The sequence below is a fragment of the Emys orbicularis genome, chromosome 2 (genome assembly GCF_028017835.1).
Source record: "Emys orbicularis isolate rEmyOrb1 chromosome 2, rEmyOrb1.hap1, whole genome shotgun sequence".
In the NCBI taxonomy this organism is placed as follows: domain Eukaryota; kingdom Metazoa; phylum Chordata; order Testudines; family Emydidae; genus Emys; species Emys orbicularis.
The window spans coordinates 155,687,566-155,703,089 of record NC_088684.1 but is presented as its reverse complement, the minus strand read 5'-3'; the positions used below and the strand labels follow the sequence as shown (position 1 = coordinate 155,703,089).

Sequence of the window (15,524 nt, the reverse complement as noted above, 5' to 3'; positions counted from 1 at the left end):
ACTGAGGGGCCATGTGGGTACCCATAGCAGTCCCGCTGACTTGAAGGTATAAATTGTCCCCAAATGTGAAATAGTTGTGGGTGAGGACAAAGTTACAAAGTTCAGTCACCAGGTTTGCCGTGATGGTATCAGGGATGCTATTCCTGATGGCTTGTAGTCCACCTTTGTGTGGAATGTTGGTGTAGAGGGCTTCTACATCCATAGTGGCTAGGATGGTGTTTTCTGGAAGATCACCAAAGGATTGTAGTTTCCTCAGGAAGTCAGTGGTGTCTCGAAGATAGCTGGGAGTGCTGGTAGCGTAGGGCCTGAGAAGAGAGTGTACATAGCCAGATAACTACATAGCCAGGTAGCAGGTAGAATACCCCTGGTCGGGGCTCTAGGGGTGTGTCAGTGTAGATTTGTTCCTGTGCTTCTTTAGGGAGTTTCTTGAGCAGATGATCAAACCTACACTTGAACAAATCTACACTGACACACCCCTAGAGCCCCGACCAGGTGTACTCTACCTGCTACCCAAAATCCATAAACCAGAGCAGCCTCTTCTCTTCCCTATCACAGTTGGGGAGGGCCCGGAAGCAGCTGCTCTGTTCTAGCACCAAAGTGGTTTCTGGTGGGCAAAAGGCATAACTGCAGCAACTTTCCGGCAGAAGTTATTTTCTGCAGAAAAAAATATGCACGGCACAGTGGCATATGCAGTAGCGCAAAATTGCCCCAGGAGTAACACATGAGAAGTGCCTTTAACCAAGTGTGTTCTCATCATGCTGAGCAAATCACGCACAGTTTTCCTTTAAATCTTCCTTCATGCTGTGTTTACATTCTTTGTCCCGATACTGACTGGAGATTCTCTGTCTATATCACAACTCTCATAATGCCAGCTAGCCATGTATTTCTTTGCATTTATTGATTGAACTATGCAATTCTGGTTTTAAAAACTCCCCTCTAGCTTTTCCTTTTTCCAAGATGGCCACTCCACTACTCCTAATTTGTCCTCATCTCCCTTCTGAGACCCTCTGCAGGATCATATGCTTGTAAGTGTTGCAGTGGGTCTCCTCTACAAGGGCATATATAGTGATGAGAATGTAGAACTTTCATCCACACTAACCAGAGCTACATGCATATGAAAGAGGAGAGACTAGATCACACAGAATAGCAAAGCAAAGGTGCTGAGAAGGGTAACTCTATTCTCCTAACTTTCCCAGCTGCTGAATTTGCCTTGTAAGTTTTCTTTTTCATGAAATTGAAGATTTAAGACTTAATCTGGGGGTCCCTTAAAGCAGAGGGCTTGGGATGCTAGTCCCTCTAAGGGAGAATGAACTGCACTCATAGAAGTAAATAGCCTATTGGCTACCAGCCACACAACTCTTCAAACAAGTGCTTCAGGCTCCGAGTTGTAGAAATAATACTGCTGGTATCTAGGATCTTGTTTTTGCAATATGTAGTGGAAGTCTGTGTCTGTTAGACCAGGATTTGCATATTTTTATCCCTGGCTGCGAAGACTATCCAGAAAGACAGGCAGAGTGGGTGGTACGTATCCCAGTAACAGCCTTCAGATGCATTTGCCACCATGAGCAGTAACATACAGTAGAGCAACATTAGAGAGGCTTATTTCTCCTTTTGAAAATGGGTTTTAATCCATCCCATCAAAAGTCTTGTGCCCCCTTTATTCCATCCCTTCCTTCAATCCACTGCAAAATTCAATTTAAAGGGATACATTCCCAGTCATACAACTCTACCTCCAGACCTGTCCTGATCATGAAGACAAAACTATCACTACCAACCCACCCCTCAAATAAAAAGCATTCTGGTTTCTGTCATTCACTTTGCGTGGTTTTTAATGCAATATTTCCTAACAAAACGATCTCCTCTTTTAATGAACTTGGATAAAGAGGTTTAAAAATAAAACCCTTATGTATGCCTGACACACATATGCTCATCATAAAGGAACATTCCAGTTCTAATGAAAGTTTATCATCCCCCAATAATTTTGAAAGTAATAGAGATTTCCTTGCATTAAGTGAACTTTGGATGTAGCCCACCCTCAATTAAAAATCCAAACATTATTTTGTTTTGCTTTGGGCAAAAAAAGGAGGGGAACCATTTAAAATACAGGAGACAGACAAATAGCTTTTCTAAACAAACAGACTAATTGCTCTCATAAACGTAGGATACTCATAATTTAACAGCAACAGTTTATATACTTGGGAAGCCATATAAATAGGGGGGGGCTGGTCAAGGTTATGGTTCCGTGCAATAAAAGGGCTGGACTCAACAAGGCCCTGAATTGTTTGGTTGTGTATTTTGTGAGCCTCCGCCAAGTTTACATTCTAGCTGACGTTTCGCTCCTTGTGTTTATAGCAGACAAAGGAGCTGGCTCTGGGAATTTCTCAAGAGGAAGTCATAGTGGCAGGCGTAGTTACGGAGAGACAAAAAGCAAAAGGTACAAACTGGCTTATGGAAGGGCAAATGTGGGTGTTGCTATTATGTGTATCGTCTGATCTTCTGTGAGTGTTGTTCACCACTTAAGGGTCATCCCTAAAATTATGTATAATAAATAACATTAATACTTTGTACATGTCATTTTTTTGGTATAAATTAGTGTTATATCTGCTATCTGCCAGTTGCCAGAGAGGTGTAATTTAGTGGTCTGGACACAGGGCTAGGAGCTTGAAACTCCTGACACTGTCTCTGTGGTTTAGGACAGGTCAATTCATGTAGCTGCATTGTTTGTTTTTTCATCTATAATATAAAGGTTAAGCCACCTGCTTCACTAGGGTATTGGGAGAATTAATTAGTGAATGTTTGGAAAGCCTTTTGAAGAAGAAAAGTGTTAACTTTTATTGACCAATTAGCAGAGTTCATGTGGTGACTGAGCTTGCTGTGTATGCATTACACAAATTACTGCAGCTGAAGCCCCAAACAAAGCCCTTGGAAGCATAAAGAGCATCGTTACCAGGTGTGTGAATTAGGGAGCGTTCACCTGATTGTGGCTCAGCTAGAAGTTGTTCTCTATGTAGCTTGGATTTAATTTAACAAGGTATAAGTATTTTGGAATCCAGTAGAAGTTTTATTATTTAGCAGCATATCATCTCCAATTACTGTACCATACTGTAGTAAACTGCCCTAATTTTGTATTGCACCAATGAGCAGAGCAGTATTGAGGAGTGCTGCAATGAAAACTATATAAGTGCGTCTTCATTATAAATATGTCTAATGCTTGTTAAAAAAAAATGTGGGCTGGTTCAGTCTGTGATTGTTTTTAGGACTTAACATTAACTGAGCTTAAAAATGGCCTGACCCCAGGAAAAGTGCCTCTGACTCAGACTGAGTTTTGGGAACGCTACAAGACAGTCTATTGCTACAGGCAAATTGTTGCTCAGAAACATTTTAGGTAACTTTACAATGAAACAGTGAAAGGGGTAAAACTGATTTGCTAAAATGCTATGTGTATTTTATATAGGGAGACCATATTTCCCTATGCTGAATACAGGACACCTGGTAAAATTACTTGTGTTCGAGTGAGTTCAATGGCAATTAATGTAGGGTTGCCAACCCTCCGGGTTTCTGGGAGTCTCCTGGAATCAGGCCCTATCTCCCGGAGGCTACTGAAGCCAAACTGGGAGATTTTAGGCCGCTAAAAGTCTGGTGGCGCAGCAGGGCTAAGACAGGCTCCGTGCCTACCCTGGCCCAGCACCGCTCCGGAAAGCAGCCAGGTCTCCAGCAGAGGGGGTCTCCGCTCGCTGCCCCCGCCCCGAGCACCAACTTCACAGCTACCAGTGGCCGGGAATTGCAGCCAGTGGGAGCTGCATGGGCGATACCTGCGGGCACGGGCAGCACGCGGAGCCTCCTGCACTCCCCCAGGGCCGGAGGGCCGTGCTGGCCGCTTCCAGGAGCGGCGCGCAGAGGGGGCAGCACATGGAGTTCCTTGGCCCCAGTTACCTCAGGCAGCTCCCGGTCGGTGGCCCAGCGGGGCTAAGGCAGGCTCTGTCCCTGCACTCCAGTCCCTTGCCCCAGCCCTGAGCCACCTCCCAGAGCCTGCACCCCATACCCTCTCCTGCACTCAAACTCCCTCCCAGAGCCTTCACCCCCCACCCTCTCCTGCACTCTACCCCTGCCCGGAGCCCCCTCCTGCACCCAAACTCCCTCCCAGAGCTTGCACCCCAACCTCCTGCCCCAGGCTCAGCCCAGAGCCCCCTCCCGTACTCCGAACCCCTCAGCCCAAGCCCAGAGCCTGCACCCGTCCCTCACCCCAACCTCCTGCCCCAGCCCGGTGAAAGTGAGTGAGTGTCGGGGAGAGTGAGCGATGGAAGGAGGGGGGATGGGAGGGAAGGGGGTGGGGCCTTGGGGAAGGGGCGGGGCAAGGGTGTTTGGGTTTGTGTGATTAGACAGTTGGCAACCCTAAATCAATCAGATCTGTGCAGTACAAACGTTCAAATTAACATCAAGTTGACTGAGCCCCTGTTAAAAAGAAATACCGTGTAGTTGGATCTTTTTATTTACTTTCGTATCTTTAAGGCTTTAGGGTTTACACAGGGAGCGGAGACATACAAACACTCCCATACACCTCTCTCACACGGGGGGGTGACCAACCGACCCAACTCTCCCTGCCCACGCTCTCCACGCTCCAGGTCTGGCTAGGCCCCTGGGATGGACCCGCATCTCCTGGTACCTGGCACCGTGTCTTCCCAAGGCAACACGTGTGTGTGGGGGGGGGGCACACAGGGTCACATGCCTCCCCTCCCCAGATTTCTGCCAGGGTTCACACCAGAATGAAACTGTCTCAGATAGAGGTGTAATTAGAGGAGGTTTTGGAACAAATTGATAGACTAAACAGTAATAAGTCACCAGGACCAGATGGTATTCACCCAAGAATTCTGAAGGAACTCAAATGTGAAATTGCAGAACTACTAATTATAGTCTGTAGCCTATCATTTAAATCGGCTTCTGTACCAAATGACTGGAGGATAGCTAATGTGACGCCAATTTTTTAAAAGGGCCCCAGAGCTGATCCTGGCAATTACAGTAAAAAACTTGACTTCAGTATTGGGCAAACTGGTTGAAATTATAGTAAAGAACAAAATTGTCAGATATATAGACTAACATAATTTGTTGGGGAAGAGTCAACATGGTTTTTGTAAAGGAAAATCATGCCTCACCAATCTACTAGAATTCTTTGAGGGGGTCAACAAGCATGTGGACAAGGGGGATCCAGTGGATATAGTGTACTTAGATTTTCAGAAAGCCTTTGACAAGGTTCCTCACCAAAGACTCCTAAGCAAAGTAAGCTATCATGGGATAAGAGGGAAGGTCCCCTCATGGATTGGTAACTGGTTAAAAGATAGGAAATAAAGGGCAGAAATAAATGGTCAATTTTCAGAATGGAGAGAGGTAAATAGTGGTGTCTCCCAGGGGTCTGTATTGGGACCAATCCTATTCAACATATTCATAAATGATCTGGAAAAGGGGGTAAACCGTGAGATGGCAAAATTTGCAGATGATACAAAACTACTCAGGATAGTTAAATCCCAGGCAGACGGTGAAGACCTACAAAAGGATCTCTCAAAAGTGGGTGACTGGGCAACAAAATGGCAGATGAAATTCAGTGTTGATAAATGCAAAGTAATGCACATTGGAAACATAATCCCAACTATACTTATAAAATGATGGGGTCTAAATTAGCTGTTAACACTCAAGAAAGAGATCTTGGAGTCATTGTGGATAGTTCTCTGAAAACATCCACTCAATCTGCAACAGCAGTCAAAAAAGCACACAGAATGTTGGGAATTATTAAGAAAGGGATAGATAATAAGAAAATATCATATTGACTCTATATAAATCCATGGTAAGCCCACATCTTGAATACTGCATGCAGATGTGGTCACCCCTTCTCAAAAACGATATATTGGAATTGGAAAAGGTTCAGAAAAGGACAACAAAAATGATTAGGGGTATGGAATGGATTCTGTACAAGGAGAGATTAATAAGATTGGGACTTTTCAGCTTGGAAAAGAGATGATTATGATAGAAGTCTATAAAATCATGACTGGTGTGGAGAAAGTAAATAAGGAAGTGTTATTTACTCCTTCTCATAACACACAAACTAGGGGTCACCAAATGAAATTAATAGGCAGCAGGTTTAAAACAAAAAGAAGTATTTCTTCACACAATGCACAGTCAACCTGTGGAATTCTTTGCCAGAGGATGTTGTGAAGGCCAAGACTATAACAGGGTTCAAAAAAGAACTAGATAAATTCATGGAGGATAGGTCCATCAATGGCTATTAGCCAGGATGGGCAAGGATGGTATCACTAGCCTGTTTGCCAGAAACTGGGAATGGGCAACAGGGGATGGATCACTTGATGATTACCTGTTCTGTTCATTCCCTCGGGGGCACCTGCCATTGGCCACTGTTGGAAGACAGGATACAGGGCTAGATGGACCTTTGGTCTGACCCAGTATGGCCATTCTTATGTTCTTAATGTGGCCAGGAGCAGCCTTTCAGCACTGTGCGGGAGAGAAAGGACGGGAGCTGCTTCCAGCTGCAGGAGAGGAGGGTGTGGGGAAGGGATGACCTGGCTCGTGTCTTTGCAGAGCTCATCTCTTCCCCACTCCACTGTGGTTGAAAGCAGCTTGTCCCTTCCTGCCCGCACAGTGTCGAAAGGCTGCTGCTGGCCACCGACATAACCAAGAGGCCAGCTACAGCGCAGGCAGGAAGCGGTTAAGCCCTAAGGATGCATTGTGCACCAGAGCCCAGGGAACCCAACTGCAGGGGCTTCAGCAAACCCGGCCAGAGAGGTGACTCAGCAGGAGAGGGTGCCTAGGCCCGTGCTCCCTGGGGGAAGGTCCTGGGGGAGGGGGAGCAGATGAAGAGGGTGTTAAGCCCCTGCCCAGGGGGCTGCTGTCGAGCCTCCAGGGTCGGGGCACGAACAGGCTGGAAATTGCTTCCTCCCTGCCACTCCACAGCTTAGCTGAAGGGCAGAGAGGCTGCCCCATGCCAGAGCTGCACAGGGCTTTGGCACATGCAGGGGTTGGCTCCTCCTGTGCCAGCACCCTGGGACTGAGAATCTTGGGCTTTCCCAGGGCGCTGGCCCAGTCAGAGGTAGTGGGGGAAGGAAGGAGCCTGCCAGCCAGGCTGTTGGTGAGCTGAACCCACAGACCAGGGGCTAGTTCTCCAAACGGTGCTGGGATCAGGACATGCCCTGCCTAGACAGATATGGAGAAACAGCTGGGCTGGGGGGGGCGGTGAAGGGGCAAAGCAGGAAGAGGACAGCGAGAGGGGGAGCACGTAAAGGGCCGCTAGGTGGGCAGCAGAGGCAACATGTAGCCAGCCGCTGCCTGGCGCCTGCCCACACTCACCAGTCACCGCAGCTCACAGCGCGCAGCCAGTGCCGGCCAGAAACAGGACAGGGGATGGGCCCTGCTGGCTGAGAGCTGGCATGCAGCAGGGGCTGCACTGAGGGACCAGCAGGGGGAGCGGCCAGTCCTGCACGCTGCAGCTTTGCCCTGCCACCAGCCTTGCACACCCACCCCCATGGTCGGCCACTGGAACCTCCCCTCCCACTCACCACTGGTGGGCAGGTGGCTGGCAAGAAGGGATCCAGCCAGGAGCAGGACCCGCCAGTACTGGTGGGGAGAGACAGATAATACGGGACAATTTGCCTATTTTTAAGAAAAAGTCGGAACACCTGCAGGAGTGCTTAAATATGGGACTGTCCCTTTAAAAACAGGACATCTGGTCACCCTAATTTTTTATGAGGAACACAGCTGAAATGGTGTAGACACTAATTCAGTATCATCAACTCCAAGCATTCAAAAATTATGACTAAGAATCTCCCAACAGGGATGCTCTTACAGATTTCAGTGGGGGGGTGGCAACTTTCAGAGGGGGTCTGGCGTCACTTAGGCCCCTGGAAATTCTTGGATTTTTTTGAAGGATAAAATATAAAAATCAGGCTATTTGAAGAACATTTGTTGTGATTATTTTCTATATATTCAATAATAATTCATTTAGGTTTACTACAACCAAATTATCAGCAAAGGGCAAATAGGTAAGTTTTAATTTTAGCTTTAACATGCAGTATATGAAGCCTGGGGTGTGGCAGGGGACCCCCGCACACACACACACCCCTAAATCGTGCCCCTGCCTCCCAGACACATGAAATTATTTTTAAGCCTATTTTGGGTTCTTTTTACATGCCCTCTGGGCTAGAAGCATTGCTATAAATGAAAGCTGAGATTTTCATGCATTCATATGACTCTAGGCACCGGGGATTTAGGAACAACACCAAATGTCATGAGACTTATGATAAAATTCTAAAAGCTGACAATGCTGCTGAGTCAACTTTGGGTGTCTTTAATCCCAGTATTCTGTCTGTATATGTATTCCATCCAGGGCCGGCTCCAGGCACCAGCTTGTCAAGCAGGTGCTTGAGGCGGCCACTCCGGAGAGGGGCGGCAATTCAGCGGATGGTCCCTCACTCTGGCTCGGAGCGAAGGACCTCCTGCCGAATTGCTGCCGCAGATCGCGATCGCGGCTTTTTTTTTTTTTTTTTTTTTTGGCTGCTTGGGGCGGCCAAAACCAGAGCCGGCTCCAGGCACCAGCTTAACAAGTAGGTGCTTGGGGCGTCCAAGGGAGAGGGGCGGCACATGCGGCAATTAGGGGGCGGCAGGTCCCTCACTCCCTCTAAGAACGAAGGACCTGCCGCTGAACTGCCGCCGCTGATCGCGGCTTTTTTTTTTTCCCCAATTGCCGCCGCCGGTCGCAATTGCGATCACGGCTTTTTTTTTTTTTTTTTTTTGCTTGGGGCGGCAGAAATGCTGGAGCCGGCCCTGGCCAAAACCCTGGAGCCGGCCCTGATTCCATCAACCTGTGTAGTATCTGAGCACCAAGGCCCTGATGTTAGAGTGCTGAGCAACTGAAGTCAATTGCAAGTACTCAACACTGCAGAATATCGGGCCCCAAATGCAGTTTTAAGTCTTCGTATTGGCCTTGGTAGAACTATGTGTTCTCTGTGGGTATGTCTACACTGCAATGTAATTCCAGGAGTAGTAGAACTCGAGTGAGCAGACCCTGGGCTTGTTAACCTAGGGCTTGAACGTCTACACTCATTTGTAATTGGAAATGGGGGCCATATCAGCAAAGGCTTTTCTTGGGTATCAATAGTTGTATTATACCTCCTCTTTGTTGTATTCTAGGGATGGGAGCAAGTGCCGGAATCACAGTAACCATGCTTGCTTAGATCAGTGGCTCTCAGCCTTTCCAGACTGCTGTCCCTCTTTCAGGCCTCTGATTTGTCTTGCGTACCCCCAAGTTTGACCACATTTAAAAATGGTTTACTTACAAAATCAGACATAAAAATACAAAAGTGTTACAGCACACTACTACTTAAAAGGTGCTTACTTTCTCATTTTTACCATATAATTATAAAATAGATCATTGGAATATAAATATTGTACTTATATTTCAGTGTATAGTCTATAGAGCAGTATAAACAAGTCATTGTCTGTATGACATTTTAGTTTGTACTGACTTCGCTGGTGCTTTTTATGTAGCCTGTTGTAAAACTAGGCAAATATCTAGATCAGTGGTTTTCAAAGTTCAGGTCGCAACCCAGTACTGGGTCGTGGAATGCAAGGCACTGGGTCACCTTGCTCAGCACCCAGGGATCCTGGTGGCCGGCCAGTAAAAACTAGTAGTCCCTGCCTGTTCTGACACTGCACTGCACCCCGGCAGTGACCAGCAGCAGGTCTGGCTTGTAGCCAGGGGGGCCCCGGGGCTCCACACGGTGGCCCAGCCCCGAGTATCGGCTCCGCACTCCCATTTGCTGGAAGCGGGCCAATGGGAGCTGGGGGGGTGGAGGTGGGGGGTGCCTGCAGGCGAGAGCCTCGCGGAGCCACTTGCACGCCTCCACCTAGGAGCCGGACCTGCTGCTGGCTACTTCCAGGGCGCAGCACGGTCCATGGTGCCAGGACAGGCAGGACGCCTGCCTTAGCACCCCTGCTGCGCTGCTGACCGGGAGTCGCTAGAGGTAAGCCTGCACCCCAATCCCAGCCCCCCCCAGAGCCCGCACCCCCAGACCACATCCACGACCCCCTTCTGCATCCCAATTCCCTGCCCCAGCCCTGAGCCCCCTCCCACACTCTAACCCCTCATTCCCAGCCCCATCCCACAGCCCTCACCCCTGCACCCCAAACCTCTGCCCAGCCCTGAGCACCCTTCCAGACCCCAAACCCCTCATCCCCAGTTCCAGTGGGTCGTGGGTGTCAACAGTTTTCTTCAATTGGGTCGCCAGAAAAAAAGTTTGAAAACCACTGATCTAGATGAATTGATGTACTCCCAGGAAGACCTCTGATTTACCCCCCAGAAGTACGTATATCCCTGGTTGAGAACCACCGGCTTAGACTTGCATGTCTTGGTACCAGTGCTAGCAATGATTTTATTATACTTAGGTGATGTACAGAAGGCACACATGCACCCCCAATGTGTGTGCACACTACCCAGGATACTAAAATCAGTGCTGGTGACACAAGGATCTTCATCCCTCTGTATTTTCAAAATTATGATGGATTTGAATATAACCAAACCAAAGTAATCTAAAAAATGTAAAGCTTTAAATAATCCTGAGCTAGCTTTGTTCTAGCTAGATCAAAGCTATCTCCAGTAATAATAGCAGTACAGCTAGGCAACATGGGTATCAACTGCTCAAGTATGCATACAGGGTCCTGTCTGAGCAGGGCTAGTTCTACATATGAGCTCAGGTGTGCTGAGGCAGAATTCACTTTCTGGGTACCTCTGAACAAGGTAGATTCATTTAAGTCAAAGCGATTTAAATCACCAATTTTAATAATAATTTAAATCAGCAAGCAGGAAATCTTGATTTAAATAATTGATTTTAATTGTGTTTTACATTTGTACTTTTTAGTTATCTTCCTAAAGGAAAGTTGCTTCTCTTTGGTTGGTAACCATTAAAATATGTTGATTTGCAACTAAATACAGTCTTTACACCAATTTGGTGCTTCTTTTTGCTAACCAGAAGGATACACAGTTTCTGTACGCATTTATTTAAGTACTTGCTAGCTTACTTAGTACTTAATTAGCTTACTTATTCAGATTCATAGTTTCTTTTATTTTAGAAAATGGTGATGGATGCATTTCTTATTTACTAGATTATTCATTTTTTTACATGTTACACTGCTCTACAGCCAAAATGCTTCTGAAATAAATGTAGTCAAACTTTACTAATTCTGGGTCACTGAGAACGAAAATGATGCTTAAAATTGTTGATTGGCTCTAGTTTTCAAGATATGCTATTGGGTCAGTATATACGACCCTTGACTTGGGAATGGCAGAGGATAAGTGAGTTATAAAGGGAAGGGATCTCAATTTAAACCAGAAATGACTAAAATACATTTTTGACTGGATCTATGAATAAATCTATGACTGGGTTTGGACAGTACTTGCTTTTTAGGCAAAACAATGAATGATGCAATCTGAAGCTGGTATTGCGTCATACGTGATATGAATTGCATCATGTTATTCCTAGAAGTCATGGAGGATGCAATCATAACGAAGCTTACATCACTCTGCTGAACAAATTGCCCTATATCAGCTCTAGAAATCATGCAGTGTCATGCTCTCTTATTTGTCAGTGTTTGATTTTGCAAAGGGACACATTTCTGTTTAGCCAAAGTGAGCAGAGATGCCTCGTACTTGTGTGAACAGTGCAGATAACTTCTGCTACGTTTGTGGTGAAGTGACTTTTGCATCACAAAAGCGCAGTATAACCACTATGGTTAAGAAAGCCTATCACCTTTATTTTGGCTGCAAAATTGGAGATCAGGACAAGAGGTGGGCCCCACACATATGCTGCAACACTTGTGCAACAAATCTTCGCCAGTGGTTGAACAGGAAAAGGAAATCTATGCCTTTTGCAGTGCCAATGATTTGGAGAGAGCCAACAGATTATACCAGCAATTGTTACTTCTGCATGGTGCCTCCAGTTGGGAAAGGTGTGTCAAAGAAGAAAAAGTGGACTGTGCATTATCCAAACATTCCATCAGCTATACGCCCAGTACCCCACGGAGAAGGACTGCCGGTTCCTGATGCACCAGAATCATTCTCACTTGAGTCCGACGAGGAAGAGGAAGAGGATGAAACTTCTGGTCCTGAACCATCAATGTCACAGGACCCACATTTTCTCCCATCCTCCTCCTCTGAACCACACCTCATAACACCAGGTGAACTCAATGACCTTGTCAGGGATTTGGAACTACCCAAGAGTAAGGCAGAGCTGTTGGGCTCCAGACTACAGCAGTGGAATCTCTTGGCAGGTGATGTTAGGGTTTCCATGTTCCGTGACCGTCAAAAGGATCTTGTCCCATTCTTCTTCCTGGAAGGTGATCTTGTAGCCTGCAACAACATCGATGGTGTGATGGCAGCCCTCAACATCGTTCACGATCCAGATGAGTGGAGACTGGTCATTGATTCATCAAAGACGAGTCTTAAAGCTGTTTTACTGCATAATGGCAATGTTTTGCCATCAATTCCAGTTGGTCATGCAGTCCATATGAAGGAAACCTATGACAACATGAAACAACTTTTGAGGTGCATAAACTATGACCAACATCAGTGGCAGCTTTGTGGCGATTTGAAAGTTGTTGCTCTCTTGCTTGGTCTGCAGACTGGATACACAAAGTACTGCTGTTTTCTCTGCGAATGGGATAGTCGTGCAAGAGATTCCCACTACATCAAGAAAGATTGGCCACTCCGACAGTCATTGGAGCCTGGGAGGAAAAGTGTTCAGCATCCACCACTTGTTGAATCAAGGAAGATTTTGTTACCACCCTTACACATCAAGCTGGGTCTGATGAAGAACTTTGTCAAGGCCATTGACAAAACACAAGCAGCTTTCAAGTACCTCCGTGGAAAATTTCCAAGGTTAAGTGAAGCTAAGATAAAGGAAGGTGTCTTTGTTGGTCCTCAGATTCGTGAACTTCTTCGAAATGATGCATTTGACCATGCACTGCGTGGCAAGGAAAAGACGGCATGGAAAGCCTTCCAGTTAGTGGCAATAAATTTTCACGGAAACAACAAGGCAGACAACTACAGGTTGTTGGTGGAAAACCTCCTCAAGGCATACAAAAGCCTTGGTTGCAACATGTCACTAAAGATACATTTTTTGCACTCTCATCTAGATTTTTTTCCACCGAACTGCGGAGCAGCGAGCGACGAGCACGGCGAGCGATTTCACCAGGACATTGCAACAATGGAGAAACGCTCTCAGGGCAAATGGAGCCCATCAATGCTTGCAGACTATTGCTGGACAGTGACAAGAGATGCTCCATTTAATGAATACAAGAGACAAGCCAAGAAGCGCCGAGTAGACACTGAATAGGACTAAACTATGTACAGAATAGTTTTTTGCCTTTTGTTTCATAATAAATTTTATTTATATAACCCTTTTGCTGATTTTTAAAGTGTTACATAAACAGGACAGGTGAAATATTATCATGTAAAGCAACCATAAACACATGAAAAGACCTAGGTTTACAATTTATGATTAAAACTCTATCTACACAATATACATAGACATAAAATGTAAAAACTTAAATATCTTAGAAACAGTAGCCAATCAGTTGTTTTAATTGTCATATTTGAATTCAGCACATCAAAATACATAATAAATAGCACATTTTATCTCTGAAGCAGACGACTTCTCAAAAATTGTAGACCAGTGTTATTTGTGTCATGCCCTATTTGGATGGAAATTCAAATCCAATTAAATGCACAAAAATAGCACTTTAATTTTTTTACCTTTACTGTGCTGAAAATATAAAGAAAAATGTATCCAAGTTTACCAAAACATGTTTTTCATTTAAAACTCACTGATTTATTAAAGAAAGAAATATTATCTGTAGTTGGTGAATTGAACTGATGATTTCTGGTCACCGTGTCCTTCAAGATTTTAAAATTAGCAGATCTCATTCTCTCACACCTAGTTTTTAGTCATAGATTGGAAGAGGAAAACAAGCTTTTCTACTTTTTCAACTCCTAATTGGTTTCTTAACTTTGTATGAACTAGTCATTGAACTAAACTAGACAGAAAATGTAATGTCACTACAGATGCTCCCCGACTTAGGCAAGCGTTCCGCCGTAACTCGAATTTTGCGTAAGTCGGAAACGTATACCCGACAATGACGCCAAAAAAAATACAAAAAAAACCACTCCTATTTCTAGCTTACGGAACTTTTTCCCTAAGTGCGGATTTGTGTAAGTCAGGTTTGCGTAACCCGGGACCGTCTGTATATATATCCATGGTACACCTCCACCTTGAATACTGCATGAAGTTCTGGTCACCCCCACCTCAGAAAAAATATATTAGAATTGGAAAAGGTACAGAAAAGGGCAACAAAAATGACCAAAGGTATGGAATAGCTTCCATATAAGGAGAGAATAAAGACTGGGACTTTCAGCTTGGAAAAGAGATGTCTAAGGGGGAATATGATAGAATATAAAATCATGACTGGGGTGGAGAAAGTGAATAAGGAAGTGCTATTTACTCATAACACAAGAACCAAGAGTCATCCAATTAAATTAATAGGTAGCAGGTTTAAAACAAACAAAAGAAAGTACTTTTCACACAACACTCAGTCAGCCTGTGGAGCATTACCAGGTTATGGCGTGAAGGCCAAAACTCTAATTAGGTTCAAAAAAGAACTAGATAAGTTCATGGAGGATAGGTCCATCAATGGCTATTAGCCACGATGGTTAGGGTTGCAACCCCATGCTCTGGGTGTCCCTAGCCTCTAACTGCCAGAAGCTGGAAGTGGACAACAGAGGATGGATCACTCAATGATTGCTTGTTCTGTTCATTCCCTCTCAAACATCTGGCATTGGCCACTGTCAGAAGACAGGATACTGAGCTAGATGGACCATTAGTCTGACTCAGAATGGCCATTCTTATGTTATGTTCTTAACTAAAATGAAGAAAAAAAATTTCTGCTCCTGCAGAAGCAACTGCTGGTCTCAAAAGCGGGTTTAGCACTTCTGCAAACTCTGCTTAGCCAGGTGCTTAGCCAGTGAGTTCCACCAGTTCAGGGGTTTGACTTACTTTAAACCTTGGCAGCAAATATGTACTGCTTAATATTATTTTTTGTTTTTAATTTAAATGATTTTAGTATATTATAGTAAGTTTAGGTTGCCAATTTCAAAATTAATTTTAAATAGGTTTATTAAAAACTGTATTTAACTTAAAGTCTTTTTATCAATTTTATCCATCCTGCCTCCTGAAGCATTTTCTTATCATATGCTTTTCAGATGGTGTCTAGCTGGCTTGTAGAGAACGAGATCATTTGGGAATACAAGCTTATGTTCTTTAAAAGGTAGTGAGGCAATAGAGACGACTGTAGAAATAAACAGAGAGGCAATGCAATATTAAAGCCTGGTTGATTTTAACTACAGCTACAAAAAGTGGACGAGGCTAACTACCTACAAATAGCCATTTTCCTTAAGGGAAAACTATTATTCAACA

The 15,524-nt window shown here is 45.0% G+C and overlaps 1 protein-coding gene across 2 annotated transcripts in view; it reads left to right on the top strand.

The window, feature by feature from the left end:
- FBXL7 (F-box and leucine rich repeat protein 7) overlaps positions 1-15,524 on the top strand; it is a 361,824-nt gene that overhangs the window by 318,504 nt on the left and 27,796 nt on the right. Inside the window, exon 1 of one of the 2 annotated variants that reach the window (XM_065400096.1) lies at positions 2,359-2,434. The exons of the other annotated variant lie outside the window; for it this stretch is intronic. The gene's annotated coding sequence lies outside the window, so the exon portion shown is untranslated. Of the gene's footprint in view, positions 1-2,358; positions 2,435-15,524 lie in introns of those variants that run through there. 2 annotated transcript variants of the gene reach the window in all.